This window comes from Solea senegalensis, linkage group LG10 (genome assembly GCF_019176455.1).
Source record: "Solea senegalensis isolate Sse05_10M linkage group LG10, IFAPA_SoseM_1, whole genome shotgun sequence".
NCBI classification, from domain to species: domain Eukaryota; kingdom Metazoa; phylum Chordata; class Actinopteri; order Pleuronectiformes; family Soleidae; genus Solea; species Solea senegalensis.
In genome coordinates this window covers 21,472,889-21,493,023 of record NC_058030.1, presented here as the reverse complement: position 1 = coordinate 21,493,023, position 20,135 = coordinate 21,472,889, and positions in this window count along the sequence as shown.

Sequence of the window (20,135 nt, the reverse complement as noted above, 5' to 3'; positions counted from 1 at the left end):
GTAAAAGACAATGAGTAAACATGTGAAATCAGCTTGAAGGGATTTGCCATCTCATCATATCTAGAAGGCTATGTCAACACAAATACACACACACACAAAGAGAAAAAATACTTGTGGCTCATATGGTCTACAAAATGTCCGCACATCTGACAAGTTGCAACCTGCTTCAGCACAGGTACATGCCTCAGGTAATTGTCTTCCGCACCATGGCATGATTTAAAGTTCAAGCATTCCGATAAAATGTCAGGAAATGTTAAACTAAGAGCATATTTAATTGGTGAGTGTGGAAAAATAAGAAGTATGCACGCAAAGGTCACACAAACACATGAGGAAAAAAAAAAGCACATTTAGTTCGGAGGCCAAGAAAGGTCAGGGGTTTTTTTTGTATAAAGAACTGCATTAAGCCTGGGTGTACATATAGAAAATATGTAAGTATTCAGTAATGAAGAGTATTGTTTTTTCCCCCTCTTTCAGTAAATGCTTACTTAAGCTGCCTGCGGAGGAACAGGTTTGAACACGAACCATGGGTGGTGATGCCACACCCAAGGCTATTCAAGCCCTCGTGAAGTTTAAGACAGAAACCTGCACAAATACCACCCACTGTTCATCATATTCAACGAATCTCTGAATAAAATGCACTCGATTGTTCTCAGGAGTAATTAATGATCTCCTCACAAAGATGCAGTCACAGCCATGTTCGCAACAGCTGGAGCACGTGATGGTGCAGCAGGTCACGCGGTAACTTCACTGGCGACTTAAAAATACCACTCTTGCATGTAATGAAAGTCTACCTTGGCTTAGTGTAAAGAAGGGGGGAAAAAAAGGGTAAATATCCTGGCTTTTCTCAACAGTAGGATAACCTGCTTAACTAAAGCTCAGTAACATACTGGTAAACTTTTGTTATATTCATTCAACAGTAAAATGTCCAACCACAGTATTGTTTGTGTGTTGTTGTGTTGTCACTGCAGCAGCTGAATAGGAGTTTACCGTGTGTTTCTGTGTGTAAAACTATAACACCTGTGGGATAAGCACTGTGGAGCAAAAGGTTTAATGTCAAACTTCTTGACATTAAATTCTTAGTTCAAAAGCCAAGAACCAGTGCAGAAGCCAGGGTTGTTTCATATCTTACAGTGGGTCCTGTCAAAAACAAGGCCATATATTGTTTTTTGCAGGCAGCTTTTCACAAGCCATTGCAACTTTTGGTTTTGTTGTGTGACCTGTAGTGACTGTAGAGAGTGTGATAGCAGCATGTGGATGAAAAGCAAAGCACAAACGTCACTGTGTGTCTTTTTCTGTGTCAAACATTAACAAAAGGTTATTTTTTTCGTGCAAAAGTTCAATACACTACACATAAATGTGTTTGGATGAGTATATATAAAGTCCAGTGTGTCACCTTAAGGAGGGTTTATTAGCACAAATTAATTACACTAGCACAATTATATATTGATCATTTTACTGCACCAAGACTATAGTTCTTTTCTTACATTTTCTTCCTCTTTTTGTTGTTATTTTTATTCGTCGTGCATATTTCATCTGTGCATTTGGTTGTTGTTTGTTTTGTAATTGTTATATTATTTTTTTTACACCACGTATCCTTGCTGCACACACAGTTGCTGTAGTGGTTAGCACTCTTACCTTTGCACCAAGAAGACTGTGCGTGTGTGTGTGCATAATCCAAACATATGCAGATTTGGGGATTAGGCAAATTGGACACTCTAAATTGACCGTAGGTGTGAGAGTAGATGGTTGTTTGTCTCTATGTGTCCCTGTGATGGACAGGAGACCTGTCCAGGGTGTACCCCGCCTTTCGCCCTATGTCAGCTGGGACTGGCACCATTGGCATCTCTGCTGCACACGTGTTGGGCCTTTAAAAAAACCCCCCGAGATTATTCTTCTCAAAGGGTTTACTGTATCCTGATAAATACATTTTGTTGACATCAACCATGTAAAACCCTTCATTCACAAAACTCTCTCCTCCCCCACCTTTGCAGAATTGGAAAACTTATGTGCACAGTTCTTGCTGTAACAGGAATCTCTCATATTGCTGCAGGGAAAACATGATATAAATCCATCAAGACAATGTTCTTGTTTTTACACCGTGTCAGAAAAAATGTATTTGGCCTTCAAACACTAATACCCATTGATAAAGCAAGAAATCCTATGTCGTAATTATGACTTTTTTTTAGCTACATGAATACTATTTTTAATACGTGCCAATAATTTAATAATGGCTTTAAGCTAGGATGAGTCTAGTTCTTTTCAGGTCTTGGTAAAGGACCAACTGCAAAGCTGCAGCTTAACTGATCCTAATGACTTTCGATTACACATCTTAAAATCTCATTACTTGTATATGAAACATGATCAGACGAAAAAAAAAAAAACCCTCTCTGATTTAAGAGAGAGTTTGCAGGAGCTCTGCATGTTTCCCTCAGACCATGGGGTCTCGGTTTTTGACACTCAATCCAAAAAGGGTTTGCATCAACAGATGATTAGAACATTTAAAAGCCCCCCTTCTTTAGGACCTGAGATGAAAAAAAAAAAAAAAAAAAAACACTCGCTCACCAACACATTTTGGCTCATGCCTTCATGTGGGTGTGGAGACAGAGTAAATCATCTGTCAGTGCCTTGACTTGGATTTTTTTTTGCCTTGACCTGGATTTTGTGTTCTGAAAACCACAAGTTTGCAGAAGTATACAGCTCAGATGCATCACAGTGTAAAGGATTATTGCAGCCACGCTGTGCCAAAAAAAAAAACAACCCAACAACAATAGGTTGTACAGAAATCTCTCGAGGTGACGGTGACAAGTGTAAAACAAGATAATTGAAAAGCAGCATTTCTGCCCACTCCTACTCCACTTCCCAACCCAGGGTTCACAGCATGTCACACTGTCAGTTTTAGCTTTAAATTATGTAAAGCACACAATAAGCCTCTGTCCTACTACAGCGCTGCAGAGTAAATATGTTCACACTACAGCGATAAAGGAGAATGGAGTAATTCATCAGCCTGCAGGCAAATGTTGAAACACTTGGGTGTTTGCGTCTGGTAAAAGTCATTTTAACCGGTCATCTTCAGCATTCTTTTCACACTACATCTAACTTTCCATGTAACGTGTCGGTGCAGGCTTGTGCTGCAGATCTGGTAATGTCTGTGAAGCAGTGTTTGATTACAGAAACACCTGAGCACCTGAGTAAGTCATGAGTCAGACCATATGAGCTCATTATTAGAGAATCCTGGTGGGAGGTAATGTAGCGCAAATGCTTTGTTATTATACTCAAAGCTGCAGTGCGTAACTTAATGTTTTGCTGTTGTTGATGTTTTCATTTTTTGTCCCCTTTTGGTTTTCTTGAACATCATTTGCTTTGTCCTTCCTCAAAAAACAAACTCTGTCAAGCGATACTTTCCGACCTGCACTCCTGTGTGTCTACACCAGCAGTGCAAGGATGGGTGGGGCAATAGGCATCTACCGTATCCCATTCAGCTGCTGAATGACTGGGAATTCATTTCTGAAACTTTTCGTGGGTGAAGTCACAATTTCCAACAATGGTGGAAAACATTCAGAAAAGCAAGACATTCCCCACTTTGAAGGTTGTTAATAAAAAGAGAAAACCATTCTAATGTGTGTGCCTGGTTATAGAACTAGTTTTACTTGCACTTACTTAAAGGTACAGTAAACTGTATAAACATTTACTTTCATGTTCCAGCTCAATATTCTCATCTCACCCTTCTCCTCCATGTGTGTTGGAGAACCTATGTAGCTTTGGGCATTGTGGGCCACTGTTAAAACATGGTGGTCCAAAATGGCGGCCTCTGGGGAGTTGACATCATGAGGTAATAAAAAACGATAACAAGTGATTGTACACTTTATTTTATTTTCAATGTGTGCCAAATTAAAAAGAAATCACCCAAATATTACAGACTGGATGATTAAGTACACATTAGAGCATGTATTCTCTTTAATTGAGAATTTTTTTTATCTCTACTTCTACTTAGAACTTACTTAAGTAGAATAAGTAGTACTATATTTATACTTAAGTATTACTATTTATTTGAGTGAGATGTGAAAATGCCTGACAGGCATGGCTTTCTCCTTATTCCTGCAGTAACCTCAAATGATGCGCAATCCACCTGTACTACATGCCAATAAATAAAACACGTTAACTAATTTAAAACTATTATTTATTGTTGTCTCTCCAGGTTTTATATCTACCATGTCAACTGTCAGATTTAATAGCTCTTGAGCACTAAAACTACACCAGTGGCAATGCAGTTAGTCACCACATAAATTTGTCTTTTCTGGGATTTGTCCATACACGAATGAATAAGAAAAGGTACAAGACTGACAGGTGTTTTTAAACCATAAACAAACAGAAAACATATGGCATGCTCTCCCAACTTGGGGAACAGGTCTAAGTTCCTCAGTTGGCTCGGAGTCGAAGCAACTGACAGATTGAGGACTGAAATTCAGTAAAAAAAAAAAAAAAAGGAGTATAGCAGCATGTGTGGTGTGGGTGTGCCCATGTTATTGGCTCGAAAACAACAAAGGCTATTGCTTTCTGAGGAAATAAGACTCTGAGTTCGCACTGCATGACAGTCACGCCTGAAATCAGTGCACTCACATCAGCAGACAGTATTGATTAGAAAAGATAAAACATGCACAATGCACAATATAGTAGCAGTTGACACTTGAGGTTCTTACACTGGCTTCCCTTTTGCCAAATAGTTAGTCTATAAAACACTGAATGGTTTCGGCCCAAAATACATTTCTGACCTGGTGGCTCACTATGAACCATCCAGACCAATAAGGTCATCTGGGTCAGGAAAGGTGGGGACCATGTCAGTTCATCACAGGGCCACATAGAGACAAACAACAATCCACTCTCACACCTTTGATCGATCAAAGTCATATTCACACCTAATAGTCCGCTAGACTACGATTGGAGACTCGGTTCAATTGGGGGTTGCAACATTCAGCCGGTCCAAGTTTGCGTTCAAACTATCGCACTTTAGTGAATCAAACCGAACCTGTTGAATATTCCGATCTTGCCTGAGGCAGGGCTGCATCAAGAATTACTGAAGGAGAAGACAGGACAACACTGAACAAGAAAACTCGCTCATCTGTTGGTTAATGCACGACAACTTCGGTTTCCTCCACATAAGAGCAAAACATGGCGCTGCATCAAATCCTGTCGTTTTATGTGAACATATTGTTCTATGCACGTGTATGTTCTGGTTGTGTTTACCCACAATGCCCTGCGTTGTAGTCCACTTCCTGCATTCACTGCATCACTTGAAGCGAAACCAAGACCTTTGTTTTAGGCGGACCAGAGTTTGCTTCTTTGATGCGGATCAGAGTTCGGTTGCGCAATCACACCTACCCAAACAAACCTGACTTTCCGAGAAGATGAATTAGGGTTCAAATTAGAAGGGCTGGTGCGAATATGATTAGTTTTTGGATTGTGGGAGGAAGCTGGAGAACCCAGAGAAAGCCCACATTCAAACTCCATGCAGAAAGGTCCTTGTTCCAGCTGCTAGCCATTGCTTTAATATGTTAAAATGTTTTTCTTCCCACACACTTAGTTTGCTTATGCCTCGGGCTGGCTCTGAGGTGAACTGAAGTGCACATCAACACTATCAATAAATTCAACAAGTTGCATATTCACAGGTTGAGAGGCGTCTGTTCAGGCATTAATGATCCCTTTGATAGGCATCAGAGGAAACTTAACCTGAGTCATATGATCAGCTTAATCAGTCTGTTAAAATGTAGATATGGTTTTGAATAAAAACTTTACCGATAAGCTGTTGGTGACCAGATGTCACTGGTGTTAAGGAAATAATTAGAGAAGATTATCAGCAGTCTGAAAATCACTCATCCAGAGCAGGAATCTATTACTCCTAACTTTATATCTTGTCTAGACATGTCTAAAAAAAAAGCACATTGACGTCACCAAAAGCAGAAATAAAATGTTAATTCATGTTCTAAAATCAGACTTGACAAGGCCTTTGCATTCTACACATGTTCAATCAGTGAGTTCTTAAAGGCTGTGTTCTTTATTCCTGAGTTAGTGCTACTCAACTACAGAAGTCTTTCAAAACACAAGAAAATGGCTGTTAAGTTACACTGAGGCAGAAATGTGTGTTCAGCTTCAAGCATGTACTTCACTGCATAACTCTTACTTGGGGGCTTTTTCATGCTATGTCATGTACGAGATTGCACTGTTTTAAAACAGGTTTTAAATCAAACTAGGCTAGGGGCAAAGCAACATATTTGAAGAGAGCATGTTTAATGGTTGGAAGCCTGGCTGCAAAAAAAAAACAACAAAAACCTGAAGCATTAAATACAACCAAACTAAAAAACGTCTTCAAGAACAAAATGGGCAATCCATGTAAAAGAAAAAAAAAAATCACGGTAACAAACAAAAACGGTCCGAAACACTTCTTGTATCACTGAAATCACACAGAAAGCAGGATATCCCTAATGTTAGCAGCAGCCGTAGCACCGTGAACTGAAAAGCTGGGCCACTTTGTCGACATACACATTACCAGCCACATAGTTCATATCCACTTCAGTTCCAAATTGCGACAGATCAGATTTGACAGTTTACACTGATATCTTTTAGCAGTGACGGTTGCTGGTCTTTGAAACCGGCGGAAGCGACCTATGTCGCTGAGCAAATATCACACAACGGGCTGTCTATATACTTTAAATATGTGACACAAACATACAAACTGCTGACAAACAAAGCAGTTGTTTCTAGTGTACTGAATCATTAGAATCAATAATTAAAAAGATTAGTTCAGTACTTCCAGCACAGACTCCGTCTCACAGGACGTGTGTTAAGTGGAAAAGCGCCAGTAGAGATCAATTGAAGCTGAGCTTCCACTGGTTTTATTGCGCCATGCTGCGATGGGAGATGTATGAGAAGACGATCTGTGGTAAACAGCTGATTCTAAATGAACTGTCATATTCATGTTTTCGCGCACTTTTAGTAATGAACTGTGAATACAACAGTACAAATTTGACCACTTATTTTATGCCATTTTAGAGGACTCAGAGCTTCCGTGATTACAGAATGTGAGGCCACTGAGACGTGTAAGAAGAGGAAGCTGTCACAGCAAGAGATTTAGCTGTCGCTCCATTTTTGTTTGACTTGGCTGATGACAACAACTTTACTCAACAATCAACACATGCTTATAGGCGAATGCTAGGATGGTTTCTGCAGTGATAGTTCTCACTCGTGTCCACATATCGTATACTGTAGATCGATTCTAGGATGACATACTGAATTCACGAAATCGGATTTTAAAATTGTAATTGCGGCTCACATTTCTTTGTCCACACAACCCTGAAAACGATCAGATCTCAGTCACATCAACAGAAATAAAAATGTGTCACTTCAGCGTCACTGGTAATCTGAACATAGCTTTTTAAGTTGTAAACTTATACATATGTTCAAATTTGATTAAAAAACAGTATTGAATGACTTTACAAAATGCTGATTAAGCCTGTCAGCTCCACACGACTCTCAGTTCAGCTGGAGAGCTTGTGTCGCCCGGTGACATTCCTGTGCTGCACATACAAAGTGGTCGGTTTCATATTGAAACAGATAGAGGCAACAGCAACATTGCACTAGTGAAACAATTTGGTGGTAGGCAGTTTACATTCCTCACCCCACCAATGCTGCACCGCTGCTGTTTACATACAAATGCTCTCAAAACTGTAAAGCTCTGTAAAGCAGTACTATCAGATTTAAGTGAGTATGTATTTCTTTGCCAGCAAACAAATACATAACATAAAGCAAATACACAAAAATCACCAAAACTTACACACTTGCAGCTTTAAGTACTTTAACAGACAGAAAGTCTTAATGGTAAACTGGATGAGAGCACACATCACATGTCGATGCAGCAGTGGAACCTCTTGTTCTCTAAACTGGTTTGCAAGCCCTTTAAATTTAGTACAAATTAGTGCAAACTAATTGATAAACAAGCAACCCAAGGCCAAATGATCAATAACTGGCTGTTGATGCTGTCACCATATGCAGTGGGAACATGCAGGTGACAGGATTCTGCGCCTTTACAAACAGTAAACAGATAAATCTTAGAGGTGAAAAGTCAACAAAAGGTCAATTGCATGTTTTGCTTCCTAACAGATTCATTTAGCTATAGGTGACTGATGTTAGGGGGAAGTAATTTGAACAAATTAAAGTGTCAAGTTTTATTTACAATATTTTACCCTTGCTAGCATTCGAAACATTCCACGCACAGTCAACAGGCAGGTTTAACAAATCCTCTGTCAGTCTCATTTGAAACTGAATGACAGGCTATTCTGTCCCTGCAGTGAAAGACACTTAAATTACTGCATAACCCTCGGGTACCTGTCAGCCAGGCAAACCTGTCACCTGGACCAGTTTGGTTCCAACTATGTATCTAAACTATGATCTGACAGAGCTACGCTGCCCTGCCCAAAGGGTGGTGTCTGCTTAGTGCTGGGTGTGTTGCCTGAACTGGTAGATCGTATCCAACCACATAAAGATATCTCCATACTTAGAATCACCACCTGACAGTGGGTCAATCAAATCTTTGCTGAACCTATCATTTTAATCAAATGAAATGTGTTCAGAGTAAAACCTCATATGTTTTTCTTTATAATGAATAGTATAAGGCAGACCTTTGCTGAGTTTCTGTATGTGGCAGCCAGGACTTGTTAGTAAAGTGAAAAATTCTTTCTGTAGAAATCTATGTCAACAGAAAAACTGTCACTCAACAAAAGCTGTGTGATGAAGTGACAAACTGTGACATTAATCAGGTGAGCTGACATTATGGGATGTACAGCGCAGGGCTGGGTAACACGGTCACTGATTATTAATGCCTGAACATCCCATGAAAGGTATGCACAGAACTTTAGAAATCTGGGTTTGTCTCACTTTATGATCATAATGTAAATCATTCCAATGCAGTGTCAATCACTTTCACTGCAAAGATTGCATGGGTGTGTCACCTCAATTTATCCCGTACCTGCTCGGTGTTGTCAAATCAGCCCACAGGAAAATGTGATATTAACTACTTTGCCGAATTAGTATGATTTAAAAAGTTTAAGAAGTTTTTTTTGTAAAACTCAGCAACATTCTCTGCTCTGAGATATTGGGGGCTGACTTTGGGGGAATCACGAGGCGTTCCCAGTTGATATTGATATATTGATACTGATGTTGATATTCTTAGGTTGGAATTGAGGCACAATACTTATCTCATTTTTTTTTTTAAATGGTAACAATTGTTTTTGTCTGTTCATATGTAATTAAACCAGGTGCATGTTGATGAGGATATTCAATAGAATTAGACTTAGAATTAAAATTAAATCCACTGAAAACCTTATTATGGAGGTAATTACACTAAAAGTAGGAAGCTTAACTTACAAGAGCAAGATTGTGAAGAATAAAGTGCTCTATTTAGAACTGGAAAGCATCTCTCTCTCTGTCTCTCTCTCTCTCTCTGGTGTTTTTTTTCTGTTATGCAACACATACTGTATCTATAGACTTGCACCGTGCAAGTGCAACAAGTCAGTGTTACTACCTCTGCATGTTATAGTTCTATATTTCTGTCTCCAGTTTAGTTCTGTCACACCTTCTTTCACACTTTGTCTGAATGCAGTTTTAAAGTACAGCTGCTTGAAAGCTGATAAGTAGCAAAGGTCTTGAATCCTGTGTTGATTTATGAGTTCAGGTCAATGATTTTCTACTATCAAACGCTGTACCAGAGGTGTGGAGTGATGATCTGTACTCTTTTTTTTTTTGACATGTTCAAACGCGCATGTATGCAGGTATGTGCTCAGGAGTCTACAGTTAGGTGCTGCAATGTATTCTCTCTATTGATTCTGCTCCTTATGTTCACCATGTTTACGTCAACAGAGTGTTTTTTTTCACAACCTTCAACAGATTCACTTCTGAAAAACATCACCAAACACACACGCACACGCGCCCACATAAAGCAGGAATTTATGGAGGCGATGAGTAAGTAATGACAGAGGTTGCTAGGCACAGCAACAACAATAACAAGGTGGTTACACATCAGCAATAGTGAATTGTGGGAAAAAAGTGTGTCTGATAAGAGGAAGCAGATTAAGGAGTTATACTCTCTGATGTTTTAGAATGAAGTTTTTGATTTATTCGTTTTACTCCCAATCTTTCTGCTTGTATAAAAAATAACATTTTAAACCTATATGTTATTAAGTCACCAGGTCAAGTCTATCTGAGTACAGCTTCTACAAAATCTCAGTTTATTCTAATAGCTATGGCAACAGATTCTACAGATTTCTATTCAAATGAGTGATAGATGAGTCGGCTGCGACAAGTGCATTACTTTTACAATGTGTTGTACTGTGTAGTCCCTGTGAGGCCGGTGTAGGTTGGGTAGTGTCTCAGGAATGTGCTCACTGCAGGCAGAACAGAAAGACCTGCATAGACAAGTGTCTTATGGTGGTGTGAGTGTCCAGCAGTAGAACCCATAAACTGGGTCAAAAATAGAACAACTAATCCTCAGGTAGTTTTAACTAACTCAAAAAAAGGAAAGTGGCCGAGGTTAAAGGAAGTTTCTGTGCCACCTTTAGTCGAAAAGAACACTCTAATCCTGGTGTTTGATAGGATTACTTAGAACTTTGGTTCTCATTCAATTAAATTGCAGTATGTGTGGGCTGTGGGTGCGGTAAAAACAGAGGATGCCCTTATACGGTGTTTCTCAATGAGTACTTTAATACCCGTCTGAAAATATATGACAACTCATAACTCCAGCAGTGACACATCACCTTTCATTATTTTGTCACTCCGCCCATCTTAACATCACATTAAAAACCAAGGTGCACCAGATAATGTAGTAACTAGCACCACAGGCATGTTTGTAGCATCAGACATGTGACCTGGTGTATGTGTTGACCTGGTGTGGTGGAAAACCCTGGAAAGCATTAAGCATTCACTGGTTATTGTTACATTTATAAATTGTTTGAATTTGACAATAAGGCCTTAGTGTGGTCCATTGCAAACAAATGATGGACATTATATCAGTCAAGACACCATGGAGACAATCAAAACCGACTTTTAAACTAGCAAGTCCAAAAATGGCAGACCCATCTGTGCTAAAAGATCTGGTTCATTTTTGTGTGCTCAATTCATAAAGTGTTGTTTGCTTCTTTAAAAGCAAAAAAAAAAAGTGTTGTTTGATAATGAATTCCATAGTTCATCTGTTCAGGCTGCTGCAAACAACACGGCGGTGGCAGATGGCAGCAAAAAGAACAACAGATGATAGTATTGTTACAATCTAGTTAGAATTTTATTTTCTATAGAAATATAATTTAGATAATTCTCAGAATTTTGTATTTTCATCATCTGAGTAAAAAAAAAGCCTTCTTTAAAACTGGGAAAAAGGTTCAACAGAAACCCTGTTACTATCACCAGTGGATAGCAGGTAGCCTAATATTTGGCAAACTAACCATGTGTCATGGGGGTTGATGTAAGAAAGTTACGAGAAAGTGGATGATGACCGATCAACGATAAACTAAGAAACCAGAAAAACTGTATATGACCTCACTCACTCACACACACACACACACAAGTAAATGACTTGGTTGCTATGTTTTTATTTGGCCAGACAGCCTCCATGAACTTCTCTGTCTGACAAAGAGTGAGTCATCCAGTCAGGCTGCTGTTTCTCCCTGTGTTCCCAGGTCTAACCACACTAACAGTGAGGCAACGTGAAAGAGTGTGTGTGTATGCACTGGTAGTAACGTGCTAAAGTCCAAAACTGTAAAGTAATATCTCCTCGTGCTTTCCGAGGGAAACAGTGTGTGTGTGTGTGTGTGTGTGTGTGTGTTAGCTTGCCAACAATTAATTGACTTTGTAAGCACATACTCGCAGTTCCGCATTGCAGCGGCAGCTTTATTGTGGAACATTGTCTTCAGCCTCTTTCACACTGCAATCTGCAGGTGTAGACCATGAGAAGTTTTAGAACCCAGGTGTGAACCTGTAGTGCAGAAAAGAAAGGAGGATCTGAGTGAAAATGATACAATAAACTATTTCTTTTTTTTTTTTATACTTCGGTCTATACTAAAATAGTGATTAAAAATGAAGATTCAAAAAGTAGCATCGTCCTGACATCTATGCCTGACCAATACAGATTTTGGACTGTGGGATGGGAGTTTTACAGACTTTCATTAAAAAACCATTGTTGTTGGGATTTTCCTTTTTTATATAAACATCCATTGAACTACATTGTCTGTGTTTTGGACTCTATTTCCATGCATGATTTGCAGCCTCTGTGTTTTAAGGGTGTGTACCTCTTGTTCCTCAGATTAAAATCCAATCCACTCCCTCAAGATGAACACACCCATGGCCATATGAGGATGCTAAAACAAGCACGGTGGGGTGTGTCTGTGTGTCAAAAGGCTTCAGATTTTTTTTTCTTTTGTCCTTGTCCACTACTCAATGAACATTTTGTTGATACAAAATGATTTTATTTTTTAACGTTGCACTAGTGGAACACAGTGTTATTACTGACTTCTGTGGCGTGAGAGTGAAAATAAAATGCACATGAACAGGGCACGTAGCTTAATGAATGGACTGTGCAATACAATTGACAGAGGTATGCTTGACAGACACTGGATTAAGATACTGAGCAGTGTTGGAGGGACTTAGACGTGCAGAAACTTGATCGTCCTCCAGCACAGAGCTGCACACACTGTTGCCACTGGGTTTCTGTGACCATTTGTGTGTGTGTGTATATGGAAGTATATCGACTACAGCTCCACAGCCATGTAGTTAAGAAATGTGCCATTGCTCAGTGGCCAACCGGAAGCCGGAAGGTCAGGTTTTGATCCACCAGCAGGTGAATGGGTACGACGAATTATACAATGATTCAAAAAAGTGCTGCATGTAGAAGTGCTATATGAACATGTGTGTGAAAGGGTGAATAGCAAAACTGATATGTTTTGTTGTCATCAAAACTAGAAGAAGAAAAAATAAAAAAAAGTTGTAGTAGTAGAATTAGTAGCACTAATACAGACAGATAGCCATTTTGGCAGTTCACAATAGTAAAATCACATGCGTAATAATCAAATGAATGATGGCTGAGTTCCAGTGATACTGTGCAACCAGGGGTTACTACCTAACTTAATGTAAAATATGTTTATGATTATCAATGTAGTCAATGTGTAAAGTGCAGTGGGTGGGTTAGTTACCATTTTCATCAACTTTGTTGATGGTTTGACCTGTTTTCAAGCACACTATCACTGTCATAGTTTCACAGTCTGTGGTATATTTTGACAAAAATGTCTCTCACCCATACTCATCAAGATTGAACGGCGCTATATCATAAGATTTGCAACAAGCGTGCAACAAACTGTGCTAAGTTATGAAACTGTCCGTTGTCAGCTGTTGAAGTACCAGAAGCACTGGTCAGATCGGCCCAGCCTGAGAAACAGCTATCTCATAATCACTGACCAGTCCTGTGTGACCAGACTGCTGCATTAACAATACACAGGGAGCTTCGACTATATTAACTAAATTAGTTCATTTAAATAAACTAAGTAAATTAACCCCAAAGACATGGGAGGCTGGAGTTGTTCGACAGGTTTGAGTATCCAGAGGCAAAGCTGTTAAAAAGAACCGTAAGTTAACACTAAAGCACTGAAAGCCAGAGATAAGAAACCGCTTAATGTCTGACTAATGGAATCAGAGGCCTTAGGGTGTGATACTGACAACTAATGTTTAGCCCGGGCCTCTGATTCTTTATCAAAATCCAACCAAAGTTGCCGAAACAAATCGCTTTTTGCGATCAAACCCAAGCCCTTATGTAAGCTGATACACTGAGTTTGCTTGTCATGCAGTTTTTGTTTTACATACGAGAGGCGCATATACTATACACCCTTTACAAAGAAAAGTTCCACATTGCGTACTTCATTCAGAATTTATGACATGCAGTCCATAAAAGTGAGTAATAGCAGGCATAACTACTGGCAGTGGTGAAAGATTTGTTTGTGCGCATATGTGTATTCCTGACTTGTTATGTAACAGAAAAAATATATAGGTTACGCAGGTGACGACAAAGCCCTCAGTCTCTTCATCTGCACTTCACAAGCAGAACAAGAACAGGAAAACCCTCAACTGCAGCAGCATATGCATACATATAACGTATGACTTTAGCGTGAATCTAACAAAAAGTTGTAGTTGCATCAAACGACCGTATAAAAAAAATATGGACACAGTCCATGTTGAGACCTTGAGATTTGATTGGTACCAAATTGAAACTTTGAAACTAGGATTTCATAAGTGCCTACAGGACAGTTCACAGTATCACACTGATGTCCACTCACATGTGATGTGCTTTATTGTCCTCTAAATCTTGAATCTCTATGTGGGACGCCCGTGCTGACAGTATCGGGTGTACCACTGGTGCTTTATAAAAGCTAGGGCTTAACATATAACTATAACATATAGGAAATAAGTGACTTATGAAGTATATGTAACTATGGCTATTGCTTTTTTTGCAATTTCTTCACTAGTCTCTCCTTGAATTGCATATAAAAATGATAATGGCCTTCAGCGGCTTCACCCAGTCGTGAGTAGTTTCCCTGTTCTCTGTTGTAGCAGCATCTTCTTTTCTTTGCAGTATTTTCCATTGATTCTTTCCTCAAAATAGTTCCAGAAATCTGGATTATTTGTGACTGACAAGAGGGAGGCGCCGCCCTGCATTTGACAGGTTGATGGATATCAGGCTATCAGGGGTCTGCAACCTGCGGCTCTGGAGCCACATGTGGCTCTTCGGCCCCTCTACTCCTCAAAGATTAGAGATCAAGATGATAAATACAAGTGTTTTAATATTTTGTGCCTCACATCCAATGTCAAAAGTCAAATGCAATATGTGTACTTTTCACATTACTGCATGTCCTGTCTTGCTTGAAGTTTACTTCAAGTCCTGTCCACCTTTAGATCCACAGGCAGATTTTCTCAAGAATTAACTAAAAAAAATCCAAATATTTCTTCATTTATTTAAAGTGACTTACTTTTAATTTCATTAATTTGACCAGGTCTACATAAATCTGTGTTTTATTTTTTTCTCCACTTTATAAGAGGTTGGGTATAAACAGCAATGTAATGTCGACAGTTTTCTTTTTGTAGTTCTTAAATTTCATAAATGCAACAAACTGTTGTTTTTGTGTGGGTCAAATTGTTAGGAACAGAGATGACACTGCTTGCACCCAAATGCACAATGAATGATTCAAGAGTATTTATTTTCCTCTGGAGAAAAACAGGCAAATCAAAATGACTTCTTAGTAGAAAGAAAAACTAAACTAGACTAGACTTGGCACTTGAGCTTACAAACAAAAGGCGCCACAGGCTTGGACTCTGATGTCTTCTCTTGACAGCATAAACGACGCAGGGACATAAACGACGAGGGAACTGGGGACACTATATAGGGGAGAGAGAATCAAGGGCAGGTGCGAGTGATTACTTAAGGATCACCAGGTGAAGTGCATGAGGGAATTAGGGAGATGTGTCAAAACAACTGAATAAACCACGCGACAGGAAGACATGACATTTACCAAAATAAAAGGGGAAGTGAAAATCAAACCCACACCAAAAGTGACACAAACTTAACGTGACTTTAAACCTAAACTAACACAATAACTAAACTAAGCAAAACAGACTTGATGCTTTGTGACACAAATAGGTTTTGTGGCTCTAGATACATTTTATTTGGGTGGAGAGGGGACAAAAAAATGGTTCTTTCCATCGTAAAGGTTGCAGGTCCCGGGTCTAGCAGCTCCACTGTGACAGCCACCCTCCTTTTTTTTACTGTCGTAAGATCAGATGTATACATTTACTTTAAGGAAAGCATCAGTCTAGAGCTGATTAATTCTCAATATGCAGGATACGGGACGATGGGCAAGCAGGACACCTGGTCAACCTAATTGGAGCATAATTTACAAAACTGACATTATGTGCAATTGAAAAAAAAACACAAAAAAACCCCAAACTAGCAATTGAGACCATTAACTCCTCAGGAAAATGTTCACTGACGTGACATTCTATGCAGATTTGTGCAAGTCATTCTGTAGAGCATTGATGAGGTCAGACGCTGATGCTGGACGAGAAGGCCTGGATCAAAATCTCTGATCCAGTTCGTCCCAAAGGTGCTCGATGGGGTTGAGGTCTGGTCAGTCAAGGTCTTCCACATCAAAGTCATCTAAACATGTTTTTACAGTTGTTGCTCTGTGCACTGAGGCACAGTCATGTTGGAATAGAAAAGGCTTTTCCTTAAACTCTTGCCGCAAAGTTGGAAGCATAGCATTGTCCAACATGTCTTGGTCTGCTGAAGCGTTTTATGTCTGACTCTTGTCCTCGCTGCTCATTCAGGTAGCGCAAACTATCGATGACCTCAAAGACTCACAGTCAGAAGAAAGGGCTTAGTATAGTGTGGATCACACAGTCATCTACTGTCTTTGAATGTTGTATAGTGTAAACTTGACTTTAGGAAACAATGGAGCGCTGCTCACGACACTCGCAAATGCCACACTCTGCAACCTGTAATCCTCCCATAATATCACTCTGTCGACTGACTGTTGACATTGATATTCTCAGTCACCTGAGTGTCGCACTGATCAAATATGTGCTAGCAACCAGTTGATCGGCGTCCTCCTCGTGATAGCTGTCACTTTAATGCGTGTTCATATGAAATCACCAGTCAACCGAATCACCTTGTTCCAACCATCCATACCCAAACAATAAACATACATTAAAAACAACTTTTCTTCCCTCATCTTTGTGATATAATTTGTCAGTATGACAACATTGGGTCTGAGTCATTTGCACATGGCTTTCCTTCACAGTTAATAAAAACAACTTTGCCTTGAAATACTGAGTCTTTCTCCACTTTTATTTTTGTTTTATGCATAGTTGCTCATTCAGACATTCGGCATGAAGCAGCACAGGCTGCCAAACAACAGTGCAAAGCTCCCACACCCAGTTTACACATGCTGCAGCTGTTCAAAGGAAAAGTCTTGCAAGTAGGCTACATGCGCGCACACATGCGCGCACACACACATACATATCTAAAACTTTGTTTTGTTGTGAAATGTGAAATAAAATCACCTAATGTGACAGCAGTTTCAGAAATTGTGTGTATTGTGTCGGAAATGTTTTGTTTTTTTCTCAAAAACTTCATGCACCGGTGACTTCAATTAATTTATTTGGCTTACAGGTGCAAGAACTTAATTGATCGCCAATAAGTATTACTCAATCAATCGTCTTATATGACTTGATGAGTGTGCAAAATGGGTGTGTGAGAGGTGAAGCCTGCGTATCTCTGTGGGCGTTGAAAGCGACATGAGAGCACAGACTGGGGAATGTGGGAGGCAGAGGTTGAGGTGGCAACACTTTCACTGGCTTTTACTTTTAAAGGCATTCTTTGGAGAAGTATTCATTCAAGGCTCAGAAGCGGCTGCTGTGCAACCGCTTCCCCTTTGCTTGGCTTCAGTGAATTAAACAATACTGAATGAAAAAGAAAGAGAATGAGCTTCTTTCATTAAAAAAAACCCCAACAGAAACATTATTTTGTGTATCCTGCACATATCTTGCAATTGTGTTTCTGCAAAGCTTTATCTTTTTATAGTGTTACAACTATTTGAGAACTATTTGAATTTTTTACAAGCTAAACAGCTTTGATTCACACTCCACTAAGAAACAATGCAAATGCAGCTTTATTACTACACTGATGCATTTACGGAGCAAAAAAAAAAAAGAAAGTCTCACCCTGCCCCACCTGTGGCCACATTCTTATTTTTCATACTCACTTTACTAAACCAATTGAAACCCTTCTCACACACGTCGCCCCACACATGTGATAACATGCACATTAGGGTCTGCACGCTGAGTTTCTCCACATAAAACCGAAACTGACTGACTGTTAATTTATGACAGCCATGACTGATGACATTTTCAAACAAGCACAGACAACGTACACAGTAAAGGGTTGATTTCTGTGTCCACCCTTTTCATCACGTTATATCATCAGTGGCTTTTCTGGATTCTTAGCTTCCCCACTGAAACCTCCTCAGTCTTTATCCACATTTATCAAACGCCCCAATCGTCGCGACGGTTGTAAGAGCCTGGATGTGCGCATTTGATTTAATGCCATCATGCAGCAAACAAGCATGTGCATTACATGTTTCTGTTTTAATAAAACAGCGAGAGATACAGGTGTCTGCTGTGTGCATGTCCGTACAGGTGTGTGTGTGTGTTCTCGTTGGGACTTCAGTGCTCGCTCTTCGATTTTTAAAAGAAACCAGCACATACATTTTCACCAAATAGCTGCTGGACAGCAGAGATTTGAGCTTTAGAGTAAAGTTCCACACCATAGTAGAAATTGAAGGCATGTGCATGTGAAGAATGGGAGGAATGACAAAGAATGCAGGCCTCACCTACACCGAAGGTGCAGAGGAAAGAAACAAGTGTTTGATTGTGGAACAACTGGGTGTGGTCAAATGTGTACACAGAGAAAAAAGAAAAGAGGACGAAGAAAACAACAACCATTAAATCTGGGGTCTGTAATATGCATCACTGATTCATGTGCAACAGTGTTTTGACCAAAACAAGAACTAATATAAAATGAATGACACTCTTCTACTGTAAGTCTGCCACACATCATTTTGTGTGTCATGACGCTGACAAATAATCCTTTTCACTGGCTGTTGTAACAAGACTTTAATGATACATAACTCTGCCGGAGGCATTTGTTTGAATAACTTTCATATCATACATTGTTGTAGTAGTTCTACCTGTCTTGAGTTTTAACTAGAATACTACTGACGTAGTAAAACAAGGCCGAGCAGAAATCCAAGCTCTATTTTGTTTATTTGCAAAATAATTCCTGAAACTGTTTTGCAAATGCATAAAATTATGCATGCGGGACACCGGTTTAGAAGTAACTTCCTTTGACTGTCTTTTCTTTTCTTTTCTGTAGTTGTGATGTTGGTGTCAAACTTGCATTAGCATGGTGGAACTTAATTAGATCTCATTTGTGGTATTTTATCAAGTATTGTGACCTCTGTCCAAAAGCAATAGAGCACTCTTTCAGCACTGAACATAAATTTTGTTGCTTGTTATGTGGGTTGAGCGTGACAGGCTGCTGGTCCTGGCCTGGGACCACACCACAATAACAATCCAAAGTGTGTGAGCTGCAGCCCCCAGACATTTACCAAGCTGCAGATGATGAGATATTGAGACAGATGCAAACAGTCAGGAGAAACTTGAGGAGAACCTGAGAGAACCTGGTCAGAACTTATCTGACAGGACTTTTGCAGGCTGCTAATGACAATAACGCTGTCACACTATATTTGCAAACTACTTTTGCTTAATACAAGGTTGTTTTAAGAGCTATTAAATCACAAATCAATTCATAAAAATGGACAATGTCTTCCAAAGCAACAATGTATTGATTAGCCACTAAAGGACGACTCTGCTAGTTACAAAAAAACAAAAACAAACTCTGTTTGAGTGGAAATCTATGGGAAAATGCGTCTATTCTCCATCAGTAAACATTTTCCTGAGGAGTTAATGGTCTCAGTCGCTAGTTTTCTATTTCAATTGCAAATGATGACTTGAGTGGACAACACAGCTGGTATCGTCCAAACATCAAACTCCTGTTTGCAAAACCTCAACATGGTGCTGGCCAAATCCTCTTCAACTATACATTAACTATGCAAAAACAAGGGTTTCATTTAGTTATTCCCAAGTTACACAGTCTCCTACGCAAACGTTATAATCACATTACATTCAGTACAAATGTAGGGAGTATTGTGTGACAATCTTGCACTACAGCAAAAGTCTCAGGGAGGAGGTGGAGTGAGTTAGATGCTAGAGACTGTCACACCCCTCTTGTGACCATTCTTCAACTTGTGTGTGAATAACTTGTTTGGGCAGTTAAATGTTTGTAAAACACGTTGCAAGAGAAGGGACAAAACAAATTCAGTGTTTTAGAGTTGACTTTAATCAACTTCAAAACTGGATTTTAAAAACATTATTGGGTTATGCATTTAAAAGGTCAAAACACATCCAAAAATAAGCTTTACACCATAAGGTTAAAGTAGCAA